The sequence below is a fragment of the Ranitomeya imitator genome, chromosome 5, assembly GCF_032444005.1.
Source record: "Ranitomeya imitator isolate aRanImi1 chromosome 5, aRanImi1.pri, whole genome shotgun sequence".
In the NCBI taxonomy this organism is placed as follows: Eukaryota; Metazoa; Chordata; class Amphibia; order Anura; family Dendrobatidae; genus Ranitomeya; species Ranitomeya imitator.
Window position 1 is genome coordinate 619694809 of NC_091286.1, and position 12590 is coordinate 619707398.

Here is a 12590-nt window from a genome sequence, read left to right on the forward strand (position 1 = left end):
TTCCATCCTCGTTTCTCTTCAGGACAGGTTGAGTCTTCGGACTGTCCTGGTGTGGATTCTGTGGTAGACAGGTTGCAGCAGATCTGGACTCAGGTAGTGGACAATTTGACCTTGTCCCAGGAGAAGGCTCAACTTTTCGCTAATCGCAGACGCCGTGTGGGTCCCCGACTTCGTGTTGGGGATCTGGTTTGGTTATCTTCTCGTCATATTCCTATGAAGGTTTCCTCTCCTAAATTTAAACCTCGTTTTATTGGTCCGTATAGGATTTCTGAGATTCTCAATCCTGTGTCTTTTCGTCTGACCCTCCCAGACTCCTTTTCCATACATAATGTATTCCATAGGTCGTTGTTGCGGAGATACGTGGCACCTATGGTTCCATCTGTTGAGCCTCCTGCCCCGGTTTTGGTGGAGGGGGAATTGGAGTATATTGTGGAGAAAATTTTGGATTCTCGTGTTTCTAGACGGAAACTCCAGTATCTGGTTAAATGGAAGGGTTATGCTCAGGAAGATAATTCCTGGGTTTTTGCCTCTGATGTCCATGCTCCAGATCTTGTTCGTGCCTTTCATGTGGCTCATCCTGGTCGGCCTGGGGGCTCTGGTGAGGGTTCGGTGACCCCTCCTCAAGGGGGGGTACTGTTGTGAATTCTGTGGCTGAATTCACTCCTGTGGTCACAAGTGGTACTGCAGCTTCTGAGCTTCCTCTCTCAGGTGTTCTGGTGAGCTCGTTGGCTGCTTTGTTATTTAACTCCACCTGATTCTGTCTTCCTTGCTCCTTGTCAATGTTCCAGTGTTGGATCTGAGCTTCTGGATCTTTCCTGTGGCCTGCTGCTCTGCTTAGATAAGTGCTTTTTGCTTTTGTTGCTACTTTTTCTGTCCAGCTTGTCATTTCATTTTGCTGGAAGCTCTGAGACACAAAGGGTGTACCGCCGTGCCGTTACGGTGGGTCTTTTTGCCCCCTTTGCGTGGTTTTTTGCTTTAGGGTTTTTTGTAGACTGCAAAGTACTCTTTGCTATCCTCGCTCTATCTAGAATATCGGGCCTCACTTTGCTGAATCTATTTCATCCCTACGTTTGTCTTTTCATCTTGCTAACAGTCATTATATGTGGGGGGCTGCCTTTTCCTTTGGGGTATTTCTCTGAGGCAAGTCAGGCTTGTTTTTCTATCTTCAGGCTAGTCAGCTCCTCAGGCTGTGCCGAGTTGCATAGGTAGTGTCAGGCGCAATCCACAGCTGCCTTTAGTTGTGTTTAGGTTAGGTTCAGGTATTGCGGTCTACAGAGATTCCACGTCTCAGAGCTCGTTCTATTGTTTTTGGGTTATTGTCAGATCACTGTATGTGCTCTGATTGCTGGCACACTGTGTCACTGGATTGCCTACATAACAGCGTAGTGTGTTACTTATGGTAGGCCTTGTTACATTGGTCCCAGCTCTCTGCAGTTCATTCACTAGGTCCCCCCGCGTGGTTCTGGGATTTTTGCTCACCGTTCTTGTGATCATTCTGACCCCACGGGGTGGGATTTTGCGTGGAGCCCCAGATCGAGGGAGATTATCAGTGGTCTTGTATGTCTTCCATTTTCTAATTATTGCTCCCACTGTTGATTTCTTTACTCCAAGCTGGTTGGCTATTGCAGATTCAGTCTTCCCAGCCTGGTGCAGGGCTACAATTTTGTTTCTGGTGTCCTTTGACAGCTCTTTGGTCTTCACCATAGTGGATTTTGGAGTCAGACTGTTTGAGGGTGTGCACAGGTGTCTTTTTATACTGATAGCAAGTTTAAACAGGTGCCATTACTACAGGTAATGAGTGGAGGAAAGAGGAGACTCTTAAAGAAGAAGTTACAGGTCTGTGAGAGCCAGAAATCTTGATTGTTTGTTTCTGACCAAATACTTATTTTCCACCATAATATGCAAAAAAATGATAAAAAAACAGACAATGTGATTTTCTGGATTTTTTTTTCTCAGTTTGTCTCCCATAGTTGAGGTCTACCTATGATGTAAATTACAGACGCCTCTCATCTTTTTAAGTGGTGGAACTTGCACTATTGCTGACTGACTAAATACTTTTTTGCCCCACTGTATATCGGCCGAGAATTGCCCATGAAAGCCTATGGGTGCGAGAAAAACTCACACACCACACGGACCATCAGTGTGACTTGTGAAAAATATGCACCGGTGTCCTTTAGAAAAGCCGGCAATTCAGTGCGGTATACAGTAAAATCACACTGACAGGTTAGAATAGAAGAGATAAAATAAATGTAGACACATAGTATAGGTGTGTGTGTATATATATATATATATATATATATATATATATATATATATATATATATATATTTGTGACATGCACACACACATATATATATATATATATATATATATATATATATATTGATATTTATATATCATACAGAGGTAGATAGCAGAAAAGCCGGTAATTCAATTGTCGGCTTTTGCTATATCATTGCAGAAGCCGACAGGATATGGGACATTGTTTACATACAGTAAACCATTTCATATTTGTTAGATTTTTATATATCCCTCCCTAATAATGTTAGTAGTGTGTGTGTGTTTGTGTAAAATGTGGGAGCTGTAGGTGTTAAATTAAAGGGTTAATTCACGGAAAACATTGCGCCTATTCTGGTGCTTAGCCTCTCTCTTCCCACTGCCCTGTAGCATTGCCATATGGGGTAATAAGGGGCTAATGCCACCTTGCTATTGTAAGGTTACATTAAGCCTGGTTAATAATGGAGAGGTTTCAATAAGACACCTATCCATTAATAATCCAATAGTCTGAAAGGGATAAAAATACACACACATTAAGAATAAAGTCTTTTAATGAAAGAATGAAACACACAGGTTTAACATCTTTATTGTATGCTCAATCCAAGCGAAGCCCTCGTTCTTCTGTAAAAAAAATCCAAAATAAAAAAAACAACAATATCCCATACCTGTACGCCATAAATCCTTTTGGGCCTAGTACCACAGTTTGGCCACTCAGTTCTGCTCGGTTTTCATCCATCAGTTTTTGTGCCAACAACTACAGATACAGAGTTGCCAATTAGTTAAGCACCAAAATGAGTGGCAAAAGGCCTGTTGCTGGTGGAAAGGGGAATAGGTCTGTTGGAAAGGGAAAAAAAAGGTTGTGTCCGTGTGGTAGGTGGTAAAGCAACAGTAACATCTGCAGAAGAAAGACCATCTACCAGCCAAAGTAAGATGTCTACTTCTTTTCGTGGACAATCTGATATGATCCCTTTCTTACGACCATCGCTACGAGCATCGCCAAAAATTCCAGATAAGGCACAAAAACAGCAGGTGCTTGAACGGAAATCAAGTGCTCGTTCAAGTGGGCTCTCCTCTATGTCAACTTCAACATCCCAACTACTCCAGTCCTCGGAGTTGTCATCCCAATCGCATTTGCTTCCTCACAGCTTCCAAGTCTCCAGCCGAGCGTCTAAGTATGGGGTAACACAGATGGTTAAGTCTGCAGAGCTGTTTACTCATACTATAGCCTGGGAATCAGAGGTCTGCTCCAGAGTTTCTGTGAATCCAGACGAGGAAATGATCTGCACTGATGCCCAGAATCTTTGTGAGTCAGATCCAGGCCCAGATGAAGAAGGTTCTGAGCATAATGTAGACCCTCATTCCCAAACTATAGCTCCTGTTGGTGGAGACAATGAGGAAGATGATGATCAGACTGAGATACCTGATTGGAATGAAAACGTAACTTTTTGGTCAGGGCAGGAAGAGGTTGGCTCTGAGGACGACGGGTGTGAGAACACACAGGATGATGATGACGAGGTTGGAGACCCCATTTACTGTCAACCCAAAGTCCGCCAGTCCATGAGGTCAGCAGAGGAGGTGGAGGAGGATGCTAGTGACGAGTCTGACAATGAGGTTAGGTTGCACCTTCCTGCACAGAGACGGAGTACTGGAGGCACGTCAACAACTGCATGCTCAACCCCAACTGTGCCTCTGAGCAGAAGTCGTGGTGGCTCTTCAGGTCGCACGGGCTCTAAGCCTTGCATAGCCTGGGCATTTTTTTCACATTGCAAAGGATGACCCAACTCATGTTGTCTGTAATATTTGTCACGAAAATCTCAGTAGAGTCCAAAAAATTACTAGCTTGAGTATTTCATGCATGAACCGTCACATGGATATGAGGCATAAGTTGCAGTGGGAAGCTCACTGTGCTACAATGCTGCCTAGTGGGCTGGGTCAACCACCGTCTGCCCCATCAAGTGCATCTGCATCCTCTTCATCCTCTGTGACTGTGGGGACAGCAGTCGCACATGGTTTTGGACGCAGACCTTCCACCTCTTTACCCGCAACAGCCAGTGTGATTGGCAGGTCATCAGGATATTTGCAAGTGGAAACACCTGCTGGTGTTGAGCGCTCTCTGACATCGAGACCACATTTTGATCAGTGCAACATAACATCTCTGCCTGCACCTTCCTCACAGACCAGCAGTTTGCCGGGGACACCCTACTCAACTCCGTCTAAGCACGGCAGCCAGCCCTCAGTCCCTCAGATGTGGATAAGATAAAGACCATTTCCTCCTAGGCATGACAAAGCTAAGAGGTTGAATTTCACCATCTGCAAGCTGTTGGCTACAGAAATGCTGCCTTTCCGCCTGGTGGATACAGAGGATTTTCGAGACCTTATGTCCGTCGCAGTGCCCCAGTACCAGATGCCCAGTCGCCACTACTTCTCAAAAAAAGCTGTGCCTGCGCTACACCAGCATGTCGCACACAACCTCACCGCTTCCTTGAGAAACTCTGTGTGTGACAGGGTGCATTTCATCACAGACACTTGGACGAGTAGACATGGACAGGGGCGTTACATGTCGAGGACTGGGCACTGGGTAACTATGGTGACATCAGGAGAAGGGGCTGCTGTCCAAGTCTTGCCGTCCCCACGAGTTGCTCATCGATCCTTTGTATCTAGAAGTTCCTCCACTGCTACTGCCTCCTCAACCTCCTCTCGGTCCTCCACCTGCACCCAAAGCCTGTATGGTAATGCCACCCACGTTCTAACTGCGCAGAAGGAATCATGCACACCTCCTTACTATGCTGTCACCAGGGCTCAAAGGCATCAGGTGGTGTTTACATTGAAATGTCTGGGAAATGTGAGTCGCACAGCTGAGGAGTTGTGGTCAGCTCTGGAGACCAAGTTCCATCAATGGTTGTCTCCACTCAACCTGCAGCCAGGGAAGGCCATGTGCGACAATGCTGCAATCTCTGAGTTCAAACTTGCCATCCATGGGACTATCGAGTCATAACTCAAACCGTAACAGTAACATCATAATCTGGTGGTAATTGCAATTTTTTCCCATCATTTCAAGATTTTTTTTTAGACCATCCTTTGCAAGGCCACAGGAGACAAGAAGTCTGATTCACAGCCAGCGCCTAGAGAAGATGGTACGAGGGTATCTCCAAGTTAACATCGATGCCATGACTGTGGAATTGGACCCTTGCTCATTTTGGGCTTCCAATCTTGAAAAATGGTCTGAGCTCGCCACTCACGCCTTGGAGATCTTGTTGTTCCCCGCAGCCAGCATTCTCCCTGAACGTGTGTTCAGCGCTGCTGGTGGTGTGCTGACAGATAAGAGCACGCGGCTGTCCAGTGACAATGTAGACAGACTAACATTCATCAAGATGAACAAATCCTTATCTGCAAGGATTTTTCTACCCCTGTGTCATCCTGGGGAGACTAAAAGCTTGATGATTTTTGAAAATCCTCTCACCAACCGTTTTAAAAAACTCTGGCGAAATTGATGCCACTTAAGTGGTGTCTGTGGCCAAATTTTTGGAAAAAATGGAGACTCTTTATTGAGTCCCCTTGCTGTGTTGACGTCGCCATCGTCAATTCCAGGTGGGTGGGGTCGTCTGCAGATTTGTTTCCTCATGCAATGGCCTGGGATTCAGAGGTCTGCTCCAAAGCTTCAGTGTCTGCTAGTCAGCAGAGTAGCCCACCCACCGCCTGTTTATCTAAGTAATATTTTTTAACTGCATCTAGCCCAGGAAATCCTTTTGTGCCTAGTAGCATTTTGTGCTACTCAGCAGAGTACCCGACCCATGAAGCAAGCTACACCGCCTGTTTATCTAAATACTATTTTTTAACTGCATCTAGCCCAGGAAATCCTTTTTTTGCATAGTAGCATTTTGTGCTACTCAGCAGAGTACCCCACCCATCAAGCAAGCTACACTGCCTGTTTAACTAAGTACTATTTTTTAACGGCATCTAGGCCAGGAAATCCTTTTGGGCCTAGTAGAATTTTTGTGCTACTCAGCAGAGTACCCCACCCGTGAAGCAAGCTACAACGCCTTTTTAACTAAGTACTATTTTTTAACTGCATCTAGCCCAGGAAATCCTTTTGTGCCTAGTAGCATTTTGTGCTACTCAGCAGAGTACCCCACCCAGGAAGCAAGCTACACCACCTGTTTAACTAAGTACTATTTTTTAACTGCATCTAGCCCAGGAAATCTTTTTGGGCATAGTAGAATTTTGTGCTACTCAGCAGAGTACCCCACCCATGAAGCAAGCTACACCACCTGTTTATCTAATTACTAATTTTTAACTGCATCTAGCCCAGGAAATCCTTTTGGGCCTAGTAGCAATTTCTGCTACCCAGCAGAGTACCCCACCCATAAAGCAAGCTACACCACCTGTTTACCTAAGTACTATTTTTTAACTGCATCTAGCCCAGGAAATCCTTTTTTTGCATAGTAGCATTTTGTGCTACTCAGCAGAGTACCCCACCCATCAAGCAAGCTACACTGCCTGTTTAACTAAGTACTATTTTTTAACGGCATCTAGGCCAGGAAATCCTTTTGTGCCTAGTAGCATTTTGTGCTACTCAGCAGAGTACCCCACCCAGGAAGCAAGCTACACCACCTGTTTAACTAAGTACTATTTTTTAACTGCATCTAGCCCAGGAAATCTTTTTGGGCATAGTAGAATTTTGTGCTACTCAGCAGAGTACCCCACCCATGAAGCAAGCTACACCACCTGTTTATCTAATTACTAATTTTTAACTGCATCTAGCCCAGGAAATCCTTTTGGGCCTAGTAGCAATTTCAGCTACTCAGCAGAGTACCCCACCCATGAAGCAAGCTACCCCGTCTGTTTACCTAAGTACTATTTTTTAACGGCATCTAGCCCAGGAAATCCTTTTGGGCCTAGTAGAATTTTGTGCTACTCGGCAGAGTACCCCACCCATGAAGCAAGCTACACTGCCTGTTTATCTAATTACTAATTTTTCAACTGCATCTAGCACAGGCAATACTTTGGGCCTAGTAGCAATTTCTGCTACTCAGCAGAGTACCCCATCCATGAAGCAAGCTACACCGCCTTCTTCCTTTCTCAATCTAACCACTCGGCTCTGGGGTGTCCACTCTCCCTCCAGCTCTCTCCTTCTCACAGGTGGACTACCATGTGTATTCACACTGTGGTGAATCTTTTGGGCCCAGGCATAAGAAATCATCGAGGTAATGGATAATATGTGCCGCCTTAGAAACGTCCATGACGACCCATTCGAGGAAGCAACTGACCGCCTCAAATAGTGAGCAGGATCTGGAGCACCCCATGGGCAAACAGCGATCTATGTAGTATGCTCCTTCACAGAAGCAGCCCAATGGCAGGACACTATTCGAAGGAACAGGTAGTAACCGGAATGCCCCCTCAATGTCTGTTTTGGCCATTAGGGTGCCCCTTCCCGACTTCTTGACCCGCCTGATTGCCTTGTCAAAGGAGATACAGTATATAGTACTGTACTTGGTTCCACATCGATGTTGTTGTTTACTGACCTGCCCCTTGTATATGACAAATGGTTGATTGGTCTGAATGTATTGGGTTCCTTTTTTGGCACAACTCCCAATGGGGGTACCACTACGTCTTCTAAGGAAAGTGTTCTGAATGGACCTGCCGCCATTCTACCTGAAGATATATATTTTTACATTTTTTTTGTCACGATGTCTGGGTGTTGGTAGGATGATTTTAGATTTTTACTCCAGCCTTTCTTGATTTTAGAAGGGCATGCCATGCCTATATCTGTGTCTCCTCCTCCTTTTACTCCTCCACCTCTTTTCTTTTCACATGACTATATGTAGTTGTGACTTTTCCATGTGTTTGTTGGGTCTTCTGAGCAGTTTGTCAGCTTTTGGACACCTTTTAATGTGTTTTCTATGTGTTTGTGTTTGCCTGCCATTGGTTTCAATGGGGTTCGACAGTGTTCGTCGAACACGCCCCAGTTCGACGAACCGAACTCGAACACTAGGGGGGTGGCTCAACACTAGTTGGGACTAGAGTTGAGCGACCTTGACCTTTTTAGAGTCGAGCCGGATTTCGCGAAACCCGACTATCTCAAAAGTCGGGTCGAGTGAAATCGGCCGATTATGACGTAAAGTCGGGATCGACCGAAACACGAAACCCAATGCAAGTCAATGGGGCAGCATAGTCGGCAGTGAGTGGGGGCCAGGAAAACACCTAGAGTGCCCATTTTAATGTCAAAACCATCCATTCTTCTTAATGAAGCTTGTCAAGCGTAATTTACCTTATAATAATTGGAAGGCATTTGAAATTGGGGGTCATTTGGCTAAAGTTGTGGTGGGTAGGGCTGGTTCAAGTAATTAGTGGGCCCAGGAAATCTGGACCACGTCACGGCAGTGGAGCAGGGAGAGGTAAGTGTTTCAACTTTGCAAGTGCTGTGAACCTGAGCAAGCAGGGGGGGCCCACTCGTTGGCATTGGCACTGGCACAGGGCCCCTCAAAGTACAGCGGTGTGTTTGCACGGCGGGGGCGCCTCCCACCGGCAGCAACACTTTTGCGTACCATGAGAGGCCCTGTGCCAGTGACGTCGCCAACTAGTATTCCTCCCCCCACCTGATGAAGGAACCTGCACTTTCATCTGCACCTTCCTGTTTGTCCCCGTGTAAGGTGGTATGGTATGCGGGAAGGGGGACCTGACTTTCAGCAGGGTCACAATCTTGCAGTGTAGCGTGCACGGGAAATGTTGCGTTATGGGTCAATGTACCAGCAGACTCATCTATCACTGGCTGGGCAATGGGCAGGATGAGGAGGAAACACAGATATAGGCCCAAAGAATAAAGTGGGCTAAATGCAGTTCAAAATTGGTAACACAGGACTAATCAGGGGGCATTGCAGTGGAGGACAACTGGAATGAGAGGCTGACACAGAGAGTAGGCCCAAATCAGTAAGTAGTCGAAATGCAGTTCAAAATTGGCAACAGTAGTAAACAGGCGGCACAGCTTTGTTCAGTGGAGGAGAACAGCAAGGAGTGGCAGACACCGATAGTAGGCCCCAACCCAACTAGTAGGCCAAATGCAGTCTAACATTAACAACTACTTAACGAGCGCCTGAAAACGGAATTTCAGGACAGGAAACCAGGAGAACAGCAAGGAGCGGCAGACACCGATAGTATGCCCCAAACCAACTAGTACGCCAAATGCAGTTGTTCCGTTTAACCACAATTTAATGAGAGCCTGAAGATAGAAGTTCAGGAAAGGCAACCTGGAGAACACCTTGGAGTGGAACACACCATCTCTCTACACCCCATACCCAATTTGTAGGTCTAATGCAGCGTAGTTTCCAACAACTACTAAACGAGAGCATGATGATCGAAGCATTGGCGAGGAAACCTGGGGAACACCTTGGAGTGGAACACACCATCTCTCTACAGTGGAATACACCATCTCTCTACACCCCATACCCAATTTGTAGGCCTAATGCAGCGTAGTTTCCAACAACTACTAAACGAGAGCCGGAAGATCGAAGCAATGGAGAGGAAACCTGGGGAACACCTTGGAGTGTAACACACCATCTCTCTACACCCCATACCCAATTTGTAGGCCTAATGCAGCGTAGTTTCCAACAACTACTAAACGAGAGCCGGAAGATCGAAGCAATGGAGAGGAAACCTGGGGAACACCTTGGAGTGTAACACACCATCTCTCTACACCCCATACCCAATTTGTAGGCCTAATGCAGCGTAGTTTCCAACAACTACTAAACGAGAGCCGGAAGATCGAAGCAATGGAGAGGAAACCTGGGGAACACCTTGGAGTGTAACACACCATCTCTCTACACCCGATACCCAATTTGTAGGCCTAATGCAGCGTAGTTTCCAACAACTACTAAACGAGAGCATGATGATCGAAGCATTGGCGAGGAAACCTGGGGAACACCTTGGAGTGGAACACACCATCTCTCTACAGTGGAACACACCATCTCTCTACACCCCATACCCAATTTGTAGGCCTAATGCAGCGTAGTTTCCAACAACTACTAAACGAGAGCCAGAAGATCGAAGCTCAGGAAAGGCAACCTGGAGAACACCTTGGAGTGGAACACACCATCTCTCTACACCCCATACCCAATTTGTAGGCCCAATGCAGCGTAGTTTCCAACAACTACTAAACGAGAGCCGGAAGATCGAAGCAATGGAGAGGAAACCTGGGGAACACCTTGGAGTGTAACACACCATCTCTCTACACCCCATACCCAATTTGTAGGCCTAATGCAGCGTAGTTTCCAACAACTACTAAACGAGAGCCGGAAGATCGAAGCAATGGAGAGGAAACCTGGGGAACACCTTGGAGTGTAACACACCATCTCTCTACACCCCATACCCAATTTGTAGGCCTAATGCAGCGTAGTTTCCAACAACTACTAAACGAGAGCCGGAAGATCGAAGCTCAGGAAAGGCAACCTGGGGAACACCTTGGAGTGTAACAAACCCTCTCTCTACACCACGGAAGGGCTGATTCTTAGGAAGGAAGGCTGTCGGAAAGAAGCAGGGCGCGTCCGAGGGTGATTATATTCTTATTAGGTACAGTGGAGCAAAAAAGTATTTAGTCAGTGAGCAATAGTGCAAGTTCCACCACTTAGAAAGATGAGAGGCGTCTGTAAATTACATCATAGGTAGACCTCAACTATGGGAGACAAACTGAGAAAAAAATCCAGAAAATCACATTGTCTGTTTTTTTATCATTTTATTTGCATATTATGGTGGAAAATAAGTATTTGGTCAGAAACAAAATTTCATCTCAATACTTTGTAATATATCCTTTGTTGGCAATGACAGAGGTCAAACGTTTTCTGTAAGTCTTCACAAGATTGCCACACACTGTTGTTGGTATGTTGGCCCATTCCTCCATGCAGATCTCCTCTAGAGCAGTGATGTTTTTGGCTTTTCGCTTGGCAACACGGACTTTCAACTCCCTCCAAAGGTTTTCTATAGGGTTGAGATCTGGAGACTGGCTAGGCCACTCCAGGACCTTGAAATGCTTCTTACGAAGCCACTCCTTCGTTGCCCTGGCGGTGTGCTTTGGATCATTGTCATGTTGTAAGACCCAGCCACGTTTCATCTTCAATGCCCTTGCTGATGGAAGGAGGTTTGCACTCAAAATCTCACGACACATGGCCCCATTCATTCTTTCATGTACCCGGATCAGTCGTCCTGGCCCCTTTGCAGAGAAACAGCCCCAAAGCATGATGTTTCCACCACCATGCTTTACAGTAGGTATGGTGTTTGATGGATGCAACTCAGTATTCTTTTTCCTCCAAACACGACAAGTTGTGTTTCTACCAAACAGTTCCAGTTTGGTTTCATCAGACCATAGGACATTCTCCCAAAACTCCTCTGGATCATCCAAATGCTTTCTAGCAAACTTCAGACGGGCCCGGACATGTACTGGCTTAAGCAGTGGGACACGTCTGGCACTGCAGGATCTGAGTCCATGGTGGCGTAGTGTGTTACTTATGGTAGGCCTTGTTACATTGGTCCCAGCTCTCTGCAGTTCATTCACTAGGTCCCCCCCGCATGGTTCTGGGATTTTTGCTCACCATTCTTGTGATCATTCTGACCCCACGGGGTGGGATTTTGCATGGAGCCCCAGATCGAGGGAGATTATCAGTGGTCTTGTATGTCTTCCATTTTCTAATTATTGCTCCCACTATTGATTTCTTCACTCCAAGCTGGTTGGCTATTGCAGATTCAGTCTTCCCAGCCTGGTGCAGGGCTACAATTTTGTTTCTGGTGTCCTTTGACAGCTCTTTGGTCTTCACCATAGTGGAGTTTGGAGTCAGACTGTTTGAGGGTGTGCACAGGTGTCTTTTTATACTGATAACAAGTTTAAACAGGTGCCATTACTACAGGTAATGAATGGAGGAAAGAGGAGACTCTTAAAGAAGAAGTTACAGGTCTGTGAGAGCCAGAAATCTTGATTGTTTGTTTCTGACCAAATACTTATTTTCCACCATAATATGCAAATAAAATGATAAAAAAACAGACAATGTGATTTTCTGGATTTTTTTTTCTCAGTTTGTCTCCCATAGTTGAGGTCTACCTATGATGTAAATTACAGACGCCTCTCATCTTTTTAAGTGGTGGAACTTGCACTATTGCTGACTGACTAAATACTTTTTTACCCCACTGTATATACTCACCCTCGGACGCGCCCTGCTTCTTTATTTGTAATGAATGTTTATTTGCAATGTGGTTTTGACTTACTCTATTTTTTTGGTAAATAATGATTTTATTATTTTCATTGTTTTGCATCTTCTTGGCAATAATATAAA